This window comes from Bufo bufo, chromosome 2 (assembly GCF_905171765.1).
Source record: "Bufo bufo chromosome 2, aBufBuf1.1, whole genome shotgun sequence".
Lineage (NCBI taxonomy): Eukaryota > Metazoa > Chordata > Amphibia > Anura > Bufonidae > Bufo > Bufo bufo.
Window position 1 is genome coordinate 410,956,741 of NC_053390.1, and position 25,024 is coordinate 410,981,764.

A 25,024-nucleotide genomic window follows, 5' to 3' on the forward strand; every position below is an offset into this window, starting at 1 on the left:
AAATAATACATCTTCTTGCCATTAATACACAACAAAAAAGGCTTTAGAACATATAACTGCACCTCTGAACAGCAAATAATACTTTTTTTTTTGCCACTAATACACGCCAAAAAGGGCTGTAATTTTCTCACTTCTCCACACAATGGCTAATAAGCCCTTTTTTCGCACTAATACATTTTTAAAAAAACACAAATGCAATAGCACTCTGCAACCAGCACTCTGCCCTGCCTCTATGCTGGATGTTGAATGAGGCATTGGTGTACATTTTGGCTAAAGCGTAATAAGCCACTCACCACGTCAAGGTCGCCTCTATGAGTGGTCCCTAACACTATCAGTGTTGGGAGCCCAGGAGGGGGCTCCTGGTTCTTGTCCCCCAGGGAGGTTGCTTGTTCCTGATGGACTGCGATACAATGTATTTAGGGAACATCACGATACTGTCCTTGCTGGACATCCTGGTGGTAAGTCCACCTTTGATCTTGTGTCCCGGAGGTTCTGGTGGCCCGGGTTACATAAGAGTGTTGAGGATTACGTAGCAGCTTGTGAAACCTGTGCACGGTCAAAGATTGCTCATACTCGACCTGCTGGTTCACTTCTTCCTTTGTCTATTCCGTCTCGTCCTTGGACGTACTTGTCTATGGACTTTATTACGGATCTGCCGAGTTCCTCCGGGAAAACAGTAATTTTGGTGGTTGTTGACCGTTTTAGTAAAATGGCTCACTTTGTATCGTTAGCCAGTCTGCCCAATGCCAAGATTCTTGCTCAGATTTTTGTTGATAATATCGTGAAATTGCATGGCATTCCCTTGGATGTGGTTTCTGATAGGGGCATGCAGGGACCACTCATAGAGGTGACCTTGACGTGGTGAGTGGCTTATTACACTTTGGCCAAAATGTACACCAATGCCTCATTCAACATCCAGCATAGAGGCAGGGCAGAGTGCTGGTTGCAGAGTGCTATTGCATTTGTGTTTTTGCGTTTGTATATGTATTTCGCCATAGTGATGTGCACCTGCATACAGGGTTGTGCTGACTGAATCCCCCACATTTTTAAAAAAGGCTTTAGAACATATAATTGCACCACTGAACGGCGAATAATAAAAATTTTTGCCACTAATATATGACATAAAAGGCTTTAGAACATATAACTACACAGCTGAATGGCAAATGCTACTTTTTTGCCACTAATACATGACAAAAAATGCTTTAGAACATATAACTGCACCGCTGAACGGCCAAAAAAGCTTTAGAACATACTGTATAACTGTACCGCTGAACGGCAAATAATACTTTTTTTGTCTACTAATACACGCAAAAAAGAGCTGCAATTTTCTCACTTCACCACACAACGGCTAATACACCCTTTTTTTCTCCACTAATACACACCAAAAAAGGCTTTAGAACATATAACTGCACTGCACAAGGGCAAATAATACTTTTTTTTTTTGCCACTAATACACACCAAAAAGGGCTGCAATTTTCTCACTTCACCACTCAATGGCTAATATGCCCTTTTTTTCACACTAATGCACGACAAAAAAGGCTTTAGAACATATAACTGCACCGCTGAACGGCAAATAATACTTTTTTTTGCCACTAATACAAGCTAAAAAAGACTTTAAAACATAACTGCACAGCTGAAAGGCAAATAATACCCTTTTTTGCCACTAATACACACCAAAAAGGGCTGTCATTTTCTCACTTCACCACACAACAGCTAATAAGCCCTTTTTTCCCACTTATACAGGCCAAAAAAGGCTTTAGAACATATAACTACACCGCACAAGGGCTAATAAGACATAGAAATATTTCCTAGTAATACACCCTGTTAATGGTTGTATCACAGAGCACTTGAACCCCAATAAAAAGAACAGTTTGCTGCAATTACAGACATATCATCTATTGCAAACCTGAAAGCAGCAGTATAACGGCAATTTGGATCCCCAGTCAGTGCAGCAAGATGTAATAGGATTGCTCCTATTACCCAGGCTGTACACTCCCCTACTGGACCCTGTTCTCCGTTTATAATGTGGAATAATTCCTCCCTATCCTTTCCCTACACTTCTAATGATCTTTCCCTGAACTTCTATTCAGCAAAATAAAAGTTTTAAAGTCTTTCCTATCACTGTCCCTAGCGCCTGCTGACTTCTCTCCCTGTACTAAGTACACTGGAAAATGGCTGAATCCAAAATGGCTGAGGATATTTATAGGGCTGTGACATCACAGGGCTGGCTGGCTGCTTATTGGCTGCATGCATGGTATTGTGGGTGATTCCTCATTCCCAGATTTCTCTGCCCCATGTCCTAACATGTGCAGCAGCCATTTTAGGAAAAAATGTGATTCGTTACCGCGAAGCGTGAGGAAATTTGGATTTGGTGCAAATCAAATTTTTCCAGAAATTCGGATCGAATTCCACTTTGTCAACTTTGATTCGCTCATCTCTAATCATATGTCACATGGCGCATGTTTTGAGTGGTATCTTCAATCAAGATGGCTGCAGTAGCCTCTTTGCTCACAAATGGATGAGGTGAGAACTAGGGATGAGCGAACCCGAACTGTATAGTACGGGTTCGTACCGAATTTTGGGGTGTCCGTTACACGGACCCGAACCCGAACATTTTCGTAAAAGTCCGGGTTCGGGTTCGGTGTTCGGCGCTTTCTTGGCGCTTTTTGAAAGGCTGCAAAGCAGCCAATCAATAAGCATCATACTACTTGCCCCAAGAGGCCATCACAGCCTTGCCTACTATTGGCATGGCTGTGATTGGCCAGTGCAGCATGTGACCCAGCCTCTATATAAGCTTGGGTCACGTAGCGCTGCACGTCACTCTGCTGATACAAGCGTAGGGAGAGGTTGCAGCTGCGACGTTAGGGCGAGATTAGGCAGATTAACTCCTCCAAAAGACTTCATTCAGTGATAGATCTACAGCTGTGGATCATTGAAGTGCTGATATTCAATTGCTCACTTTTTTTAGGCTGCCCAGAGCGTTTTTATATCACTTGTTTCTGGGGTGATCGGCGGCCATTTTGTGGCTTGTGGTGCGCCAGCACAAGCTACCACCAAGTACATTTAACCATCAATAGTGTGGTTATTTTTTGCTATATCCTACATCAGGGTCAAGCTTTCATCAAGTGCATTTAACCATCAATATTGTGGTTATTTTTTGGCCATATACTACATCAGGGGCAAGCTGAGCTTGTGTCACCCAAGTGCATTTAACCATCAATAGTGTGGTTATTTTTTGCTATATCCTACATCAGGGTCAAGCTTTCATCAAGTGCATTTAACCATCAATAGTGTGGTTATTTTTTGGACATATACTACATCAGGGGCAAGTTGAGCATGTCACCCAGCGCCTAAAAAATAGGCCTCACATTTATATTCAACCAAATCTGTACTGTTTTAGCTGGTCAAGTTATTGTTTGTGACCGTCAAAGCACAGTTTTTGTTCTGGGTTGAAAAACAATTCCCAAATTTGCAATTCTCAGAATTAGTGGTTTCTGCTGTATCAGGCCTACTTTAAATCTATCCCTAAAAGGGTATATTAGATTCAAGGTGCTGATAGGGTCATTCTGAAAAACTTAACACACACGCTACAGTGCAGATCCAAGTCTAATTCTCTGATTAAACGTATACCTGTCACCCAGCGCCTAAAAAATAGGCCTCACATTTATATTCAACCAAATCTGTACTGTTTTAGCTGGTCAAGTTATTGTTTGTGACCGTCAAAGCACAGTTTTTGTTCTGGGTTGAAAAACAATTCCCAAATTTGCAATTCTCAAAATTAGTGGTTTCTGCTGTATCAGGCCTACTTTAAATTTATCCCTAAAAGGGTATATTAGATTCAAGGTGCTGATAGGGTCATTCTGAAAAACTTAACACACACGCTACAGTGCAGATCCAAGTTTAATTCTATGATTAAACGTATAGCTGTCACCCAGCGCCTAAAAAATAGGCTTCACATTTATATTCAGCTAAATCTGTCATTACTGGTGTGCCTGTATTAGTGTAATACGGTACCTAAATAGATAGCCAGATAGTGTTAGGTGTCTGTAAAAAAAGGCCTGAATTTTAATTCAATACATTGGCCCGAATAATATTTTTCTTATTGTGGTGAACGGTAACAATGAGGAAAACATCTAGTAAGGGACGCGGACGTGGACATGGTCGTGGTGGTGTTAGTGGACCCTCTGATGCTGGGAGAGGACGTGGCCATTCTGCCACAGCCACACGTCCTAGTGAACCAACTACCTCAGGTCCCAGTAGCCGCCAGAATTTACAGGGATATTTGGTGGGGCCCAATGCCGTTCTAAGGATGGTAAGGCCTGAGCAGGTAGAGGCATTAGTCAATTGGGTGGCCGACAGTGCATCCAGCACGTTCACATTATCTCCCACCCAGTCTTCTGCAGAAAGCGCACAGATGGCGCATGAAAACCAAGCCCATCAGTCTGTCACATCACCCCCATGCATATCAGGGAAACTGTCTGAGCCTCAAGTTATGCAGCAGTCTCTTTTGCTGTTTAAAGACTCTGCTGGCAGGGTTTCCCAAGGGCATCCACCTAGCCCTTCCCCAGGGATGGAAGAGATAGAATGCACTAACGCACAACCACTTATGTTTCCTGATGATGAGGACATGGGAATACCACCTCAGCACGTCTCTGATGATGACGAAACACAGGTGCCAACTGCTGCGTCTTTCTGCAGTGTGCAGACTGAACAGGAGGTCAGGGATCAAGACTGGGTGGAAGACGATGCAGGGGACGATGAGGTCCTAGACCCCACATGGAATGAAGGTCGTGCCACTGACTTTCACAGTTCAGAGGAAGAGGCAGTGGTGAGACCGAGCGAACAGCGTAGCAAAAGAGGGAGCAGTGGGCAAAATCAGAACACCCGCCGCCAAGAGACTCCGCCTGCTAGTGACCGCCGCCATCTGGGACCGAGCACCCCAAAGGCAGCTTCAAGGAGTTCCCTGGCATGGCACTTCTTCAAACAATGTGCTGACGACAAGACCCGAGTGGTTTGCACGCTGTGCCATCAGAGCCTGAAGCGAGGCATTAACGTTCTGAACCTTAGCACAACCTGCATGACCAGGCACCTGCATGCAAAGCATGAACTGCAGTGGAGTAAACACCTTAAAAACAAGGAAGTCACTCAGGCTCCCCCTGCTACCTCTTCTGCTGCTGCCGCCTGGGCCTCTTCTGCTGCTGCCGCCGCCTCGGCCTCTTCCTCCGCCTCTGGAGGGACGTTGGCACTTGCCTCCCAGCAAACATAGGATGTACCACCAACACCACCACCTGCGTCACCAAGCATCTCAACCATGTCACACGGCAGCGTTCAGCTCTCCATCTCACAAACATTTGAGAGAAAGCGTAAATTCCCACCTAGCCACCCTCGATCCCTGGCCCTGAATGCCAGCATTTCTAAACTACTGGCCTATGAAATGCTGTCATTTAGGCTGGTGGACACAGACAGCTTCAAACAGCTCATGTCACTTGCTGTCCCACAGTATGTTGTTCCCAGCCGGCACTACTTCTCCAAGAGAGCCGTGCCTTCCCTGCACAACCAAGTATCCGATAAAATCAAGTGTGCACTGCGCAACGCCATCTGTGGCAAGGTCCACCTAACCACAGATACGTGGACCAGTAAGCACGGCCAGGGACGCTATATCTTCCTAACTGCACACTGGGTAAATGTAGTGGCGGCTGGGCCCCAGGCAGAGAGCTGTTTGGCGCACGTCCTTCCGCCGCCAAGGATCGCAGGGCAACATTCTTTGCCTCCTGTCTCCTCCTCCTCCTACTCAGTTTCCTCCTCCTCTTCTTCCACCTGCTCATCCAGTCAGCCACACACCTTCACCACCAACTTCAGCACAGCCCGGGGTAAACGTCAGCAGGCCGTTCTGAAACTCATATGTTTGGGGGACAGGACCCACACCGCACAGGAGTTGTGGCGGGGTATAGAACAACAGACCGACGAGTGGTTGCTGCCGGTGAGCCTCAAGCCCGGCCTGGTGGTGTGCGATAATGGGCGAAATCTCGTTGCAGCTCTGGGACTAGCCGGTTTGACGCACATCCCTTGCCTGGCGCATGTGCTGAATTTGGTGGTGCAGAAGTTCATTCACAACTACCCTGACATGTCAGAGCTGCTGCATAAAGTGCGGGCCGTCTGTTCGAGCTTCCGGCGTTCACACCCTGCCGCTGCTCGCCTGTCTGCGCTACAGCGTAACTTCAGCCTTCCTGCTCACCGCCTCATATGCGACGTGCCCACCAGGTGGAACTCCACCTTGCACATGCTGGACAGACTGTGCGAGCAGCAGCAGGCCATAGTGGAGTTTCAGCTGCAGCACGCACGGGTCAGTCGCACTGCGGATCAGCCCCACTTCACCACCAATGACTGGGCCTCCATGCGAGACCTGTGTGCCCTGTTGCGCTGTTTCGAGTACTCCACCAACATGGCCAGTGGCGATGACGCCGTTATCAGCGTTACAATACCACTTCTATGTCTCCTTGAGAAAACACTTAGGGCGATGATGGAAGAGGAGGTGGCCCAGGAGGAAGAGGAGGAAGAGGGGTCATTTTTAGCACTTTCAGGCCAGTCTCTTAAAAAGTGACTCAGAGGGAGGTTTTTTGCAACAGCAGAGGCCAGGTACAAATGTGGCCAGACAGGGCCCACTACTGGAGGACGAGGAGGACGAGGATGGGGAGGAGGTGGAGGAGGATGAGGATGAAGCATGTTCACAGCAGGTTGGCACCCAAAGCAGCTCGGGCCCATCACTGGTGCGTGGCTGGGGGGAAACACAGGACGATGACGATACGCCTCCCACAGAGGACAGCTTGTCCTTACCTCTGGGCAGCCTGGCACACATGAGCGACTACATGCTGCAGTGCCTGCGCAACGACAGCAGAGTTGCCCACATTTTAACGTGTGCGGACTACTGGGTTGCCACCCTGCTGGATCCCCGGTACAAAGACAATGTGCCCACCTTACTTTCTACACTGGAGCATGATAGGAAGATGCGCGAGTACAAGCGCACGTTGGTAGACGCGCTACTCAGAGCATTCCCAAATGTCACAGGGGAACCAGTGGAAGCCCAAGGCGAAGGCAGAGGAGGAGCAAGAGGTCGCCAACGCAGCTGTGTCACGGCCAGCTCCTCTGAGGGCAGGGTTAGCATGGCAGAGATGTGGAAAAGTTTTGTCACCACGCCACAGCTAACTGCACCACCACCTGATACGGAACGCGTTAGCAGGAGGCAACATTTCACTAACATGGTGGAACAGTACCTGTGCACACCCCTCCACGTACTGACTGATGGTTCGGCCCCATTCAACTTCTGGGTCTCCAAATTGTCCACGTGGCCAGAGCTAGCCTTTTATGCCTTGGAGGTGCTGACCTGCCCAGGGGCCAGCGTTTTGTCTGAACGTGTATTGAGCGCGGCAGGGGGCGTCATTACAGACAAACGCAGCCGCCTGTCTACAGCCAATGTGGACAAGCTGACGTTCATAAAAATGAACCAGGCATGGATCCCACAGGACCTGTCCATCCCTTGTGCAGATTAGACATTAACTACCTCCCCTTAACAATATATTATTGTACTCCAGGGCACTTCCTCATTCAATCCTATTTTTATTTTAATTTTACCATTATATTGCGGGGCAACCCAAAGTTGAATGAACCTCTCCTCTGTCTGGGTGCCTGGGCCTAAATATGTGACAGTGGCCTGTTCCAGTGGTGGGTGACGTGAAGCCTGATTCTCTGCTATGACATGAAGACTGATTCTGTGCTGACATGAAGCCAGATTCTCTGTTACGGGACCTCTCTCCTCTGTCTGGGTGCCGGGGCCTAAATATGTGACAGTGGCCTGTTCCAGTGGTGGGTGACGTGAAGCCTGATTCTCTGCTATGACATGAAGACTGATTCTCTGCTGACATGAAGCCAGATTCTCTGTTACGGGACCTCTCTCCTCTGTCTGGGTGCCGGGGCCTAAATATGTGACAGTGGCCTGTTCCAGTGGTGGGTGACGTGAAGCCTGATTCTCTGTTACGGGACCTCTCTTCTTTGTCTGGGTGCCGGGGCCTAAATATGTGACAGTGGCCTGTTCCAGTGGTGGGTGACGTGAAGCCTGATTCTCTGCTATGACATGAAGACTGATTCTGTGCTGACATGAAGCCAGATTCTCTGTTACGGGACCTCTCTCCTCTGCCTGGGTGCCTGGGCCTAAATATGTGACAGTGGCCTGTTCCAGTGGTGGGTGACGTGAAGCCTGATTCTCTGCTATGACATGAAGACTGATTCTGTGTTGACATGAAGCCAGATTCTCTGTTACGGGACCTCTCTCCTCTGTCTGGGTGCCGGGGCCTAAATATGTGACAGTGGCCTGTTCCAGTGGTGGGTGACGTGAAGCCTGATTCTCTGCTATGACGTGAAGACTGATTCTCTGCTGACATGAAGCCAGATTCTCTGTTACGGGACCTCTCCCCTCTGCCTGGGTGCCTGGGCCTAAATATGTGACAGTGGCCTGTTCCAGTGGTGGGTGACGTGAAGCCTGATTCTCTGCTATGACATGAAGACTGATTCTCTGCTGACATGAAGCCAGATTCTCTGTTACGGGACCTCTCTCCTCTGCCTGGGTGCCTGGGCCTAAATATGTGACAGTGGCCTGTTCCAGTGGTGGGTGACGTGAAGCCTGATTCTCTGCTATGACATGAAGACTGATTCTCTGCTGACATGAAGCCAGATTCTCTGTTACGGGACCTCTCTCCTCTGCCTGGGTGCCTGGGCCTAAATATGTGACAGTGGCCTGTTCCAGTGGTGGGTGACGTGAAGCCTGATTCTCTGCTATGACATGAAGACTGATTCTGTGCTGACATGAAGCCAGATTCTCTGCTATGGCATGAAGAGACTGATTCTCTGCTGACGTGAAGCCAGATTCTCTGCTATGGGACCTCTGTCCAATTGATATTGGTTAATTTTTATTTTTTTTATTTTTATTTTATTCATTTCCCTATCCACATTTGTTTGCAGGGGATTTACCTACATGTTGCTGCCTTTTGCAGCCCTCTAGCTCTTTCCTGGGCTGTTTTACAGCCTTTTTAGTGCCGAAAAGTTCGGGTCCCAATTGACTTCAATGGGGTTCGGGACGAAGTTCGGGTCGGGTTCGGATCCCGAACCCGAACATTTCCGGGAAGTTTGGCCGAACTTCTCGAACCCGAACATCCAGATGTTCGCTCAACTCTAGTGAGAACGTTTTTTTTTTATGCCTGTGGTGAAACCAACCTCGCCACTGGGTTTTGGAGGAGCCTGGCTACTAGCCTCTTGCCCCAGGATTATGGGCCCTCTCATCAGCCAGGCCTCATTTGTTCACAAAGGACTTGGACTAACTTGAACTCTCACCCCCACGAATTAGACCAGGGTTCAAGTTAGTCCATTACGTTTGGTAATTGTATTTTGTGGATTGCGTCTCAGACAATGCTCATGGTATTTTGTTTATTGCATTACAGACAGAGGGAAGGGGATTTTGTGTACAATGCTGGGGAGGTTTGAATACTGTAAATGCATGTGATTGGCTGTTTTTACAAAACCCTGTGGGTGGTGGCCTTGTTGGAAGATGTGTATAAAATGCTTGTGTGTTAGAATAAAGTGGTTGCTTTTATACCTTCATGAAGTTTTGGCTCATGTTTGGGGAATGCGATAACTACACTCTTGGGGATTGCTATATCACAATACTCCCCTGAGTATAAGCTCTTGTAAGAGCTTGTTCCTGGTTCCTGTCTCTGGATTTAGGAGAGGTTCACCCACTGGAAGCTGAAGCCCAGTCTTGGGTCCAGCGTGGGTGGAGGACGGTGAGACCCCAACCAAGCTGCGGCGGTTCGTGGGGTCTGCAGTGCGTACGGTGCCAAGTGGAGTGCTTGGAGTCCTCTGGAAGCACTAGGAGCATATATCGACGGAGGTACCCGGTCGGGGTGCTAGGCGTTCCGTTACAATGCCATTTCAGGGAAAATTTATCTGTTACCATTAAGTGCAAGGACATTTGGCTTCGTGGCGAATCTAATTTTTCCTGAAATTTGTATTAAATTCTATTTCAGATTCTCTGATTCACTCAACACTAACTGGAATGTATAATAAAAAATAGTATCAGTGCATATATATAAACAAAACAGCAATGTTAATCAGTATAATACTTAACAGAAGTGAAATCTGCAGTATATCTTCCATAATTCAAATCCACTGTTAGGGAAAGTATATTGGATGAGCATCAGCAAGAGCTAGCCACATAATAAGTTCATACTTTAAAAAAAATAGCCAGGGATTGAGCTATAAACAGTATAGTAATATTGGGGTTAAGATAAAAATCATAACAGTGCTGTTACATTGCTTGTATAAAAAAATCTGACTGAGTTATCAGGAGTGCAGCACTAAGATAGAAAAGAGCAATGGTGGTTTGAGAAAAGGGCAACTGCATCGAGGAATCTTGTTATTTTGTTATGTATATGCATTGATACTACTTTACTGCATGCCAGTATCTGATGAAGGCAATTGCACCCGAAAATGTTTATAGCACTAGGAGTCTTCACAATAAACGACGTACATCATTTGCATCAAGTCTTGTTACTTTTGTCATAGATATGCATTTATTTGAAAGCTGAGCTATAGAATTTTATAGTAAGCAAGGAGATTTTAAGCTCATACTTTTTTTTTTTATAAATATTTTAATTTTAATTTTTAACATATAAAAATACAAAAGAACAAAAGGGATAGACAATAAAGGTGCAAAAATATGCACACGCATTTGGTACATAATTATCGCTAATAACATCGAAATTCTATCCTTGTTTCATTTCACATAAAAGAAAAAATATATGAAGAAGATATATCCCCCCTCCCCCATGGTTGTCTTGGAAGTTACTATAGAAAGATTGATTTCATGATCTCATGTCAGGGATTTTAGTCATCCTTCGTTCGTTTATATATACACTGCTCAAAAAAATAAAGGGAACACAAAAATAACACATCCTAGATCTGAATTAATTAAATATTCTTCTGAAATACTTTGTTCTTTACATAGTTGAATGTGCTGACAACAAAATCACAAGAAAAAAAAAATGGAAATCTAATTTTTTAACCCATGGAGGTCTGGATTTGGAGTCACACTCAAAATTAAAGTAGAAAAAAACAGTACAGGCTGATCCAACTTTGATGTAATGTCCTTAAAACAAGTCAAAATGAGGCTCAGTAGTGTGTGTGGCCTCCACGTGCCTGTATGACCTCCCTACAACGCCTGTGCATGCTCCTGATGAGGTGGCGGACGGTCTCCTGAGGGATCTCCTCCCAGACCTGGACTAAAGCATCTGCCAACTCCTGGACAGTCTGTGGTGCAACGTGACGTTGGTGGATAGAGCGACACATGATGTCCCAGATGTGCTCAAATGGATTCAGGTCTGGGGAATGGGCGGGCCAGTCCATAGCATCAATGCCTTCGTCTTGCAGGAACTGCTGACACACTCCAGCCACATGAGGTCTAGCATTGTCTTGCATTAGGAGGAACCCAGGGCCAACCGCACCAGCATATGGTCTCACAATCTTGGTGTTCTCTGGCAAATGCCAAACGTCCTGCACAGTGTTGGGCTGTAAGCCCAACCCCCACCTGTGGACGTCGGGCCCTCATATCACCCTCATGGAGTCTGTTTCTGACCGTTTGAGCAGACACATGCACATTTGCGGCCTGCTGGAGGTCATTTTGCAGGGCTCTGGCAGTGCTCCTCCTGTTCCTCCTTGCACAAAGGCGGAGGTAGCGGTCCTGCTGCTGGGTTGTTGCCCTCCTACGGCCTCCTCCACATCTCCTGATGTACTGGCCTGTCTCCTTGCCACAGCTCGCATTGATGTGCCATCCTGGATAAGCTGCACTACCTGAGCCACTTGTGTGGGTTGTAGACTCTGTCTCATGCTACCACTAGAGTGAAAGCACCGCCAGCATTCAAAAGTGACCAAAACATCAGCCAGGAAGCATAGGAACTGAGAAGAGGTCTGTGGTCACCACCTGCAGAACCACTCCTTTATTGGGGGTGTCTTGCTAATTGCCTATAATTTCCACCTGTTGTCTATCCCATTTGCACAACAGCATGTGAAATTGATTGTCACTCAGTGTTGCTTCCTAAGTGGACAGTTTGATTTTACAGAAGTGTGATTGACTTGGAGTTACATTGTGTTGTTTAAGTGTTCCCTTTATTTTTTTGAGCAGTGTATATATATAGATATATTTTTTTTTTTTTTTTGTTCTATATTTTGAACTCTTCCTTCCTTTCTCCTCCCCCCCCCCCCCCTCTTTCCTCCTATGCGTTTACATTCCCTATTTCATTTTCTTGCAGGCATATTCATATCTCTGCACCCTCTCACATAGGTTCTTCCACTCTTCAATATTTGGTGGTCTATCCGCCCCCACTCTCTAGCCACCACAACCCGCGCCAGCATTAAGCCTTTTTCCCATTTTCATTTCCCTTTTTCTGTCCAAACCAATTTCCCTAATATACCCAAGCACCGCTATCAAGATCTCCAGTGGCACAGTACACCCAGTTGCTCTGGTAAGCTCCTGAAATACCTGGGTCCAATAAACCTGCATAGGAGGACAATACCAGATCATATGAATAAAATCTGCATTGTCCATTCTGCACTTCCAACATCTAGAGTCCTTTGTTTTGTACATCCTGCTCACCACCCAAGGAGTTATGTAGGTTCGGTGGAGAATAAAAAACTGTATCAACCGGAAATTACTCGATATAGTACTCCTCTTTATACTTTTATAAATACAACCCCAATCTAAAGTATTAGACTCCGCTTCCTGTGCCCATTTACTTTCACTTTTAAATTTAATCACACTCCTAGCCCCCTCTTGATTTTTTTTATATATCTGTGAGATTGATATTTTAGTCCCATAACTGTGATAAAAGAATTCAGCAAATTCTGAGTGTTTTGTGATTAAGTATTCTTTATTCTCAGTTGAGTCAAATGCGTGCTTTAATCGATAATATCTAAATCGTGTAAGGGTATCTAGCTCTATACAAAGCCCCATTTTCTTTTAGTGTCTTAAGCTTTCCTTTCACCTCAATCTGTGAAATAACCTTTATACCATTTTTTTCCCAAAATACATAATCATCTAACTTCTGAAACTCACCTAAATTTATATTTCCCCAAATAGGTGTGATCCTTAGTGAGTGATTTATACCCAGTAATTTCTTAACTTTAACCCATATTAAGTGCATCATATTACTAATTGGGCACCTCCTGCCCTTTATTTTTATAATCCCAGTTTCTAGGACACTAACCATGTTATATTGGAAACCTTCAAACTCACCCACTAGAAAACGACGCAGTCTGTCGTCCTCCGTCATTAGCCACTGAAGCTGGGATGCATAGTAGTAGCCACGAAAGCAGGGAACGGACAAACCACCATCTTCTTCATCTAACCACAAATATTTTTGTTTCAACCTTACCCTTTTTCTCCCCCATATGAGATCATTTATCAATCCCTCCAATGCGTTAAAAAAATGGTGCTCTATCCATACGGGGCAAGAGGAGATAACATATAGGATCTGCGGTAACAGGACCATCTTAACAGTGGCAATTCGGTCAACCTGTCGAATCAATAATATTTGCCAGGTGCTTATTTTATTTTTAACCTTTTTAAGCAGAGGGGAAATATTAAGTTCTATATATTCCTGAATCCTGGAGCTAATTTTTCTTCTGAGATAATCAAATGATTCTGTTGGTTTCAGAATTTTTACATTTATATCCTTTCGCGTTATTTCATATCTAATTGGAGCAACACCGATTTTGTCCAGTTAACCCTGAAGCCGGAAATTTGTCCAAACTGATTTACTATCCCCATCAGATATGACACAATTGATACACCCCCTTCTAAAAAAAACAGGATGTCATCCGCGTATAGACATATTTTATCTGACACACCCCTTCCCCCTTCCCCCTGATTTTATCATCTGCTCGCACCTTGCACGCCAGCGGTTCGACAAATATGGCGAACAATAGTGGGGAGAGTGGGCACCCCTGCCTAGTTCCCCTTTGCAGTATTACCGACTCACTTTCGAGTGACGGTAAAGTAGCTGTACCCATCTAATGAATTTTTCCCCCAAATTCAATTCATGCATTATTTTTCAGAGATATGCCCACTCCACCCTATCAAACGCTTTTTCCGCGTCCAAAGACAGGATGGAGTGGGCGCCTGTCACGGAACCATGAACCAGACGTACAACAAGAGATAAGTGAAAATAAGAAGGCTTTATTGAAAATAAAGCTGTAAAGCAAAAGTCCAAACGGATGGTGAAACCGAGCAGAGTCTTTGCGAAGCCAGAGGTCAGGAACCAGAAGGGTAGTCAGACGAAGCCAGGATCAGGAACCAGCAGGGTAGTCAGACGAAGCCAGGATCAGGAACCAGCAGGGTAGTCAGACGAAGCCAGGATCAGGAACCAGAAGCAGCAGCAGTCTTAGAAGCATGTGAACACAAGAGGACCAAGCAAGGAACTGAAGCCACAGACCTCCATATATATATGAGCTAGGCATCCAGCTCCTCCCAGGGGAAGGAGGAGCCGCAGGGTGGAAGGCTACAAGAAACCCAGGACCCAAGATGGCCGCCAGCACATGTCAAACGAAGGAGAGCAGCAAGCAGGTAAGACCATGACAGTACCTCCCCCTCAAGGGCCCCTCCTCCGCGGAGCACAAAACGGTTTCTGAGGGAAGCGTGCGTGGAAGGCTCGGAGCAAGGCAGGAGCATGGACATCTGCGGAGGGAACCTAGGAACGCTCCTCTGGACCATAACCACGCCAATGGACCAAAAACTGCAACCGACCGCGGACCAGGCGTGAGTCCAGGATATTGCTCACCTCATATTCCTCACGATTGCCCACTTGGACCGGACGAGGCCGAGGAACCGAGGAAGTGAAACGATTACACACCAGTGGCTTCAACAGGGAGACATGAAACACGTTGGAGATCCGCATGCCAGGAGGAAGCGCAAGGGCATAGGCTACCGGGTTTACCCTGCGAAGCACTCGGAAGGGACCAACAAAGCGAGGCGCCAGCTTGGGAGTGGGCACTCGAAGGTTGAGGTTGCGGGTGGACAACCATACACGGTCTCCGACCTGGTAGGAAGGAGCAGGCGCTCGTCTGCGATCAGCCTGGAATCTCTGGCGCTGCGCAGAGACCTCAAGGGACTTCTGGATCTGTACCCAAGAAGCACGTAGGACGGAAAGGTGATCCTCCACAGCCGGAATATCCTGGGGAGAGAATACCTCCGGTAACACGGCAGGTTGGAACCCATAATTGGCCATGAAGGGAGACGTCCCAGAGGAAGAGTTCACCGCCGTGTTCCTGGCAAACTCAGCCCAAGGCAGGAGGTCAACCCAATTGTCTTGGTGATCGGAGACATAGCAACGAAGGAATTGCTCCAAGGCCTGATTGGATCGTTCTGCGGCCCCATTGGACTGAGGGTGGTAGGCCGAGGAGAAGGAGAGATGAATCCCCAACTGGGAGCAAAAGGCGCGCCAGAACCTGGACACAAACTGACTCCCCCGATCCGACACAATCTCCTTAGGCAAACCGTGCAACCGGAAGACCTCCCTGGCAAAAATCGTGGCCAACTCTTGTGCAGAGGGTAACTTCTTGAGAGGAACACAGTGGCACATTTTGGAAAACCGATCCACAATCATGAGAATGACCGTATGGCCTCGGGATGCAGGGAGGTCCACAATGAAATCCATCCCCAGGTGTGACCATGGGCGCTCCCCGGTGGCTATGGGTTGCAGAAGGCCCAACGGAAGGTGCCGAGGGGACTTACTCTGGGCACAAACGGAGCATGCCGCTACATATGCGGCGATGTCGGAACGTAGGGAAGGCCACCAGAACAGACGTGAAACAGCCCAGGACAGCTGATTCTTTCCAGGATGCCCCGCGGTCTTGGAGTTATGGTAGGTTCGCAACAACCGAGTGCGCAACTCCTCAGGCACAAAACATCTGCCGTTGGGTCTCCCAGAGGGAGCACCAGATTGAGCCGCCAAAATCTGCTCACCCAGGGGAGAGGTCAGGCTGGTGCGAATGGCGGCCAGGATCTGATTCGGAGGTATGACCGAAGTCGGAATCGACTCCTCCCTGGACAGCTCGGAGTACTGCCGTGATAAGGCATCCGCCCTGATGTTCTTGGAACCGGGTAGGTAGGAGACCACGTAATTAAAACGTGACAAGAACAGAGCCCATCTGGCCTGACGTGGTGTCAATCTCTTGGCCTCAGAAAGGTAGGTCAGATTCTTGTGGTCCGTCAGGATGAGAACCGGAACCACCGAACCCTCGAGCAAGTGCCTCCATTCTTTAAGGGCCTGCACGATGGCCAATAACTCCCTGTCACCAATCTGATAGTTGCACTCCGCGGAAGACAGTTTCCGGGAGTAAAACCCACAAGGAAGCAGAGGACCCTCTGGTGTTCTACGCTGAGACAGAAGGGCGCCTACTCCCGTCTCAGACGCGTCCACCTCGAGGACAAAGGGCAACCCAGGGTTGGGATGCGACAGAATCGGAGCCGACACAAAGGCGGACTTTAGGGCCTCAAAAGCTCGGATGGCCTCGAGCGGCCAGACCTGGGAATTACTGCCCTTCCTGGTCAGATCCGTGAGAGGCTTGGCCAGCATGGAAAAGTCCCTGATGAACTTCCGATAATAATTGGCGAAGCCCAAAAAGCGCTGCAGGGAACGAAGACCACTGGGCTGGGGCCACTGTAAGACAGCCGAAACCTTCTCAGGATCCATGGAGAACCCCTCAGCGGAAATGATGTAACCTAAGAAGGTTACCTGGGATCGGTGAAATTCGCATTTCTCAAGCTTACCGAACAGCTTGTTCTCTCGTAACCGTTGCAACACTCGTCTGACATCCAGAATGTGGGCCTCCATGGATTCAGAATATACCAAGATGTCATCCAAATAGACTACCACACACTGCTGCAACAGGTCACGGAAAACATCGTTGATGAATTCCTGAAAGACTGCGGGCGCATTGCACAACCCAAAGGGCATAACCAAGGATTCGTAATGACCGGTCCTGGTGTTAAACGCGGTCTTCCACTCATCGCCCGCCTTGATCCTTACCAGGTTATATGCCGCCCTCAGGTCGAGTTTGGCAAAGACCGTGGCCCCTTTAAGGCGATCGAACAGCTCGGAAATCAAGGGTATCGGGTAAGCGTTCTTGATCGTGATGCGATTGAGACCCCTGTAATCGATGCAAGGCCTCAACTCACCGCCCTTCTTTTTCACAAAGAAAAATCCAGCCCCTGCCGGGGACGAAGATTTGCGAATGTGTCCGCGTGAAAGCGCCTCCCTCACGTACTCCTCCATGGCCTAATTCTCCGCTACCGACAGTGGATAGACTTTGCCACGAGGAGGAACGGCACCAGATTGTAACTCTATGGCACAATCGTATGGGCGGTGCGGAGGTAGGGCAACCGCGCGCACCTTATCGAATACATCCCGGTACTCCTCGTATTCAGGAGGCAACAGAGAGTCCGAGGAAGTACACAGCAACTTGACAGACCCATGGATGCAACTAGCCCCACACTGCGGTGACCACGAGAGGATCTCGACCGATCTCCAATCGAAAGTCGGATTATGCTTCTGGAGCCAGGGGTACCCCAAGACCACCGAGTAGTGTGGAGACGAAATAACCTGGAGGCAGACCGACTCTCTGTGAACGGCACCAATGGCTATCCCCACTGGAAGGGTCTCATGAGTCACGTGTGGCGGCAGAAGGGGTCTGCCGTCTATCGCCTCAAGAGCCAGTGGGGAACCTCGAGCCTGCAGAGGAATGGAATTGGCGGCAGCGAACACACTATCAATGAACAAACCACCAGCACCAGAGTCCACCAACGCCTGGGTCGTCACCGAGCCCCCGACCCAGGAGAGGACAACAGTGATCAGTGGTTTGTCAACACGGGAAACCGGGGACGAGGAGACTCCACCCAAGATCTGCCCCCGACAGGATCTCAGGGTACGAGCGTTTCCCGGACGGTTCGGACATGCCAACCGAAAATGCCCACCGAGACCACAGTACATGCATCGGCCCTCGCGTCTCCGGAGTGCCCTCTCCCCCTCGGACAGGCGAGCAAAACCCAGCTGCATGGGTTCACCCCCAGACAAGTCATCCCCAGGAGGCGTGGGAGGAGAGGGAGGCACGGGTGGGACAGCAAACGTAGGCACCAATCTGTTAGAAGACCTCCGCAGGTTCTCCTTAAAGGAAGGTCTCTCCCTGAGTCTGGTGTCAATCAAAATCAGGAAAGAAATAAGAGACTCGAGCTCAACTGGTAGGTCCTTAGCTGCAACCTCATCCTTCAAGGCATCCGAGAGACCATGAGAGAAAGCAGCGACCAGAGCCTCATTATTCCAGCCCACCTCTGCTGCCAGGGTACGAAACTCAATGGCGTATTCAGCTACGGATCGTGGACCCTGTCTGATGGACATAAGGAGCTTCGCAGCAGAGGCAGCACGAGCCGGCACATCGAATACCTTCCGAAGAGAAGCAACAAAACAGGAAAACTCGGCAACCACCGGATTGTTGTTCTCCCATAAAGGGCTGGCCTAGACCAAGGCCTTGTCCGAGAGCAGCGAGATCAAGAAGCCCACCTTTGATCTCTCAGTAGGAAAGGCATGTGGCAGCAACTCGAAATAAATGCCCACCTGGTTAAGGAAACCTCGGCACTGAGTTGGCTCTCCCCCAAAGCGCTGTGGAAGAGGGGCAGAACCGGTCATACCCCGAAACACCGCAGGCGCAACAACAGGTGTCGGGGTAGACTCTGGCGCAACAACCGGAGCGGCAGTAGGAGCGAGCCCAGGAGCGACAACCGACCCATCGGCAACGGGAGCGAAATGAGCCGTGCGTTCAAGCAGGGTTTGCAACGCCACAGCGAACCGACCCAACAGGTGATCCTGCTGATCAAGTCTGGCAACCAGCGTGGGTAGCGAGGATGGCCCTGTACCGTCAGAATTCATGGCTTGGTCCTAATGTCACGGAACCATGAACCAGACGTACAACAAGAGATAAGTGAAAATAAGAAGGCTTTATTGAAAATAAAGCTGTAAAGCAAAAGTCCAAACGGATGGTGAAACCGAGCAGAGTCTTTGCGAAGCCAGAGGTCAGGAACCAGAAGGGTAGTCAGACGAAGCCAGGATCAGGAACCAGCAGGGTAGTCAGACGAAGCCAGGATCAGGAACCAGCAGGGTAGTCAGACGAAGCCAGGATCAGGAACCAGAAGCAGCAGCAGTCTTAGAAGCATGTGAACACAAGAGGACCAAGCAAGGAACTGAAGCCACAGACCTCCATATATATATGAGCTAGGCATCCAGCTCCTCCCAGGGGAAGGAGGAGCCGCAGGGTGGAAGGCTACAAGAAACCCAGGACCCAAGATGGCCGCCAGCACATGTCAAACGAAGGAGAGCAGCAAGCAGGTAAGACCATGACAGCGCCCTCCCCGCTCATCTGGATGTTCAACAGGGTCCGTCGAATATTTGTTTGAACCTGATGTTTTGGCACAAACTCTGATTGGTCTGGGTGTATTATTTTTTCTATAACTCTTTTTAGGCGGTTTGCCAATAGTTTAGCACATATTTTAAAATCGGTGTTGAGAAGAGAGATGGGGCGATACGAATCCACCTTGCTCACATCCTTCCCCTTCTTCCCTATCAGGGTTATTACAGCCTCCGACAGAGAGGCAGGGAGTTCACCCCTATCCATTGATTCGTTGAGGACATGCAAGAAAACTGGGAGAATAACCTCTCCGTATCTTCTATAAATCTCGAAGGGAAGACCATCCAACCCGGGACCCAGTTTAATAGGGCCATTCAGCAATTCACTATCCTCTTCCGGAGAGTCTAGGGAGCGGTACACCCTCCAGAAAGAGTTTTATGTCTCCACACCCCCCCACTCCCTCCGAGGAGTAAAGGTCCTTATAATATTTAATAAATTCCTGCTCCATTTCTCCCTGGTTGGATGTCATCCCCCCATCTCTCCTCTCAACACTCTTGATTCTACAGCCCCCCTTTTGATTCTGTATAACTGTGGACAGCAGTCTCCCCGGTTTCCCAGACTCCCTGAAATATCTTGCCCCCTCAAAAAACACTTTTTGTTGTGCCTTATCCGCCAAGTAGTTCTTTAGTGAAATTTTAGCCTCTTCTAACTGACCCACCATCTCAGGGAGGTTATTTGCCAGGAGTATCTCCTCTATTTCCTTTATATTATCCCCTAACTCTCTCTCCTTTTTAGCAAATTCCCTTTTTAACCCCTTGATTCTGCCGACAAGGATACCCCGTAGGTATGCTTTGAATGCGTCCCATATATACCCTATTTGAGTGGATCATAAATTGATTTGCCAATACTCATTAATGTCTGCAATAATGCTTTCATCCTTATTTAGCAGATTCAACCAGTGCGGATTTAACCGAAAATCTTGACTTTTGAACCTGGAGTTAATTTTCAATGTCAGGCTAATAGGGGAGTGGTAAAAGTCCAGCTCACCTGCATCTGCAGTTTGAAAGGTGCACGGAAGGGATGAGACCCCGATTTGACAAACTTGAAGTAAAAGAAAATCCAGCACCTCGTATCTTTGCTTGACGGTGTTTATTCCACAATCCAAAATGTAAGCGGTAACGGAACCTTAAAAATACAAGCCCCAATGCGGTCTACATGTTTCGAACCAGATGGTTCTTAATCATGATTAAGAACCATCTGGTTCGAAACATGTAGACTGCATTGGGGCTTGTATTTTGAAGGTTCCATTACCGCTTACATTTTGGATTGTGGAATAAACACCGTCAAGCAAAGATACGAGGTGCTGGATTTTCTTTTACTTCAAGTTTAATAGGGGAGTGGTCTGAGATACTATTGGCCTCATACCTCATTCTTACTATCTGATCTATCAATTCCGGGCTAGCTAGTGCCATGTCTATTCTTGACATTATTTTGCTTCTGCGGCTGAAACATGAATACACTCGCTTATCATCATAGAGATACCTCCACACATCTATTAATAGCAATTCCTGAGATATTCTTTTAAGAAGTGTTGGTTGACTTGCATCATATTTATCATTTGAGAGCACTGAGTATCTGTCTAACTTACTGTTCATAATGTTATTAAAGTCTCCCATTATAAGTATGGGACATTTACCTCGAGAGTCTATAAACTCCACCAGGCGGTGGATAACGCATAGGGAAAATGGCGGGGGTATATACACAAAAGCCAAAATACAAACTATCCCATTCCACTGGCAGTGCAGGAATACATATTTACCCCTATCATCTACCTTCTGGTCAAGTGGGAGGTAGTCTACTTTATGATGGATATATACGCTGACTCCACATGAGTAGGTTGAGAAACATGAATGGTACTGGTACATAGCCCATTTCTTCATAAATAAGTTTGTCTTATCCTTTGTATTGTGTGTTTCCATTAATCCCACAATGGCCGGGAGATGTCTGGTGACCATATTAAAAAACCATAACCCTCTTAACCTTATCTCCCAGTCCGCGTACATTCCATGTCATAATCCTACTCATGTGTGCCTCCCACCTGTAGTTTCATATTTTTTTCCCCTTTCTCCCCACTAAACCCACCAAGACAACCATCCCAACCTTTAACCACCAGCCTCCCCCTCCCATACCCCCCTTCTGGTCGGCGAAAATCGAACATTTTCCCCGCCTCTTACACTCCGCCCCTTCCCCCCCCTCACCACCCCTTATCGTGCATCCCGATACATGTCATGTTCCTATTCCCTTAGCATCCAACCACTCCACTGTTTCCTCTGGGGTACTAAAAAAAACTAACTTGATCACGATATATTATACGCAGCTTAGTGGGATATATCAAAGAATATTGTATCTGGGCAGAGGCTAACCTCCTCTTCACTTCTCTAAACTCCCGTCTTTTTGACTGTGTTGCTCTGGAGTAATCTGGATATATCTCTATATTATTTCCATTGAACTCTATTGTCTGCATTTTCCTTTTGGTTCTCATTATTACATCTCTGTCCTTGGAGCTGGCTATTTTAGCTAGTATTGCCCTAGGTAGGCCCCCTTTTGGGGGGGGTCTCCCCAGAATCCTATGGGCTCTGTCGACTGTAAACCATTGGGATAAAGCCTCTTTATTAAAGCTATCCTGCAACCACTGCTGAATGAACCCCGTAATATCATCTCCTTCCACTCCCTCTGGGAACCCCACTAATCTAATATTTGATCTGCGAGACATATCCTCCATTGTAGTTATTCTCTCTAGAAGGATTTTTTTCTCCCCATCCATATCTTCTACTCTTTTTTTTATTCCTTCTATATCCCTTTTCATTCCTCCCGAGGATATCTGCAAATCTTTAACCTTTTCCCTAACTTTATTCATCTCCTCCTTAATCAGAGAAAGATCCACCTGGACCGATGCAATCTTCATAGTTAGTTCCTCTAAACTATGGTTAGACTGTTGTACTGCCCCCAAGATTTCAACTAGTTTCTTATCCACTGAATTTATTCTTTCCTCCATACCTTCTTCACTATTTATCCTCTTATCCACCCCGCCACTTTCTTCTGAGGCATGTAGATCTCCACCTTCCCTCTGACTTTCCTTATTCCCCCGTAACGCACTCTTAATCTTTGGAGGAGATTTAAGGTATTTCTCTAAACCTGTTATTGTGCTGTTGCCCTTTCCTCCACCCGGCGAGGAGGTGCCAACAGACTTTCTATTATATGATTTAGGAGGCATATCTGAGCCCAAAAATAAAAATAAAAAACAAAGGGCGGGGAACACTCTAAAAGGAAGCAACACACTAAGGTGAAGAATTAATAGTTTGGGGGTACACTAGTTCAGTGATTCCTTTATACTAATCTATATCAAATATCACCGTTAACCAGTCCCGCACACTAATCAGTTGAAAAAGGAGGAGAAAAAAAAAGGGGAAAAGTCACATCCAATTCCTTTTACTCCCGATCTTTGCAGTCAGCCGCTCTTTCAACCCGAACCAACGAAGACAAATAAATTTCCACTCCAATATTCCAGAGCACTGTCCAGAAACACAGGTGTAGTCATAAAGTCATCAAATACATAGAGCCAGAGCTACAGGCCGGCAAAGCCCCAGTCTTTCCAACTTGCGATCTATTTCTTCTCGCAAGGTGAGTGACCCCTCAGATCACCTTCTGCTTCCCCTTACTTAAGGGCCACTTCGATTTATTTGAAGTATTCAGGTACCCCCAAGTTCATATTCAGGGTCCCAGATGTTCCTGCGAGGCTGCTTAATATTTAATCCCCTCTCTCCCACCTGAAGCCGTCAGCAGCTTTAATAGAACCAGGCTCACCACCAGGGGTACCTCCACCTGCCCCCTTTTCCCACTGCAGCGTCGGACCCCTAAGTGGACTATGCAGTGTTTCGGCACCTTATGCTTAATAGCAGCAGCCAGTCCGCAGTTTTCCACTCAGGCAAAAAAAAAACACTTTAGGAAGGTACCTGCCGGTCCACTTGAGTGCCTCTTGTGCACCGCCTAGCAAGGTCCCCTCTCGTCCGCTGCTTTGCACTTTCTAGTTGAGGGGAAGCAGCTCCGCTACTTGCAATGAGAAAGCCGGAGAACTCTCACCGTGTCCGGTATACGCAGAGTCTATCCTCACTTCCGCTCCTTCCCAGGCGAACATCTCGTTCCAAGACTCGACTCCAGGGCATTCCGGCAAGCCATCAGCAGTGGTCGGTGAGCAGCTCCTACTCAGACGCCGCTACCCATGGTGCACGAGGGGGAGGGAGGGGTGGGAGCGCGGGACGTCAATGTCCTCACGTCATGCCGCTACGGACCATTAAGCTCATACTTGAATAAGATGTGCTATTGGGTAAAACATTTACTTAAAACTTTTGCCAGCCACAAAATGTTTTAATGTAGGTTAAGTGTTTCCCCAAGTGTACATGTGACAAATGACATTTATCAGGAGATTGTAACTCAAGTGTATCAGACAGGTGACATGATGACATTGTACAATTTGTGTAACCTTTTACTTTTATAAAGGAAAATGCAGGGTCTAGAGGATATGATTGCCTAAGTGAAACAAATCATCTTGTGGTGAACAAACAGCAAGTGGCATATGGCAAGATTATTAAAGCATATTAATATCTGTTAAACAAACCTTTCAAAACATGTTATTTATGTAGTATTTCTCCTACTTGACCTTTAGAAGCTGTATAAGCTATAGCTCATTAAGGTGTGGTGTAAGAACTGTAGCAACCACAAGGCACCCAAAGCTTAGATGGATGCAGCAACAAAAAGCTACATTTGTAAAAAAAAATATAGGAAAATGCTTAGAGTATCTTTTCCTAATGGGACATTGAAGCTGTCTGTGTCTGTCTGCAGATGCAGCTTGCTAGTCAGTAATATCCTGTGATCACAGCAGCATCTGCACTAAGAATTTGCTATAATGAGTGAATTAGTGGCAAATGTAATGGGAGCTCACAGGCTTGTAGATGACTATGCTGATTCACCACTGTATCTATGAGATGATAGACAATAATAACTTAGGAATAAGGAAAAGGGAAAGAGCTATTCTGTAGCATATACTTTGAAAGCTGATATGTTGGGGTATAACAATAGTGGTTAAGTTGAACAGACTCTAAATATAAGGCCTCATTCACACATGAGAGTTTTGGTCAGTGATTTCCATCAGTGATTTTGAGTAGAGTTGAGCGAACACCTGGATGTTCGGGTTCGAGAAGTTCGGCCGAACTTCCCGTAAATGTTCGGGTTCGGGATCCGAACCCGAACCGAACTTCGTCCCGAACCCGAACCCCATTGAAGTCAATGGGGACCCGAACTTTTGGGCACTAAAAGGGCTGTAAAACAGCCCAGGAAAGAACTAGAGGGCTGCAAAAGGCAGCAACATGTAGGTAAATCCCCTGCAAACAAATGTGGATAGGGAAATGAATTAAAATTAAAATTAAAAAAATAAAAATGAACCAATATCAATTGGACAGAGGTCCCATAG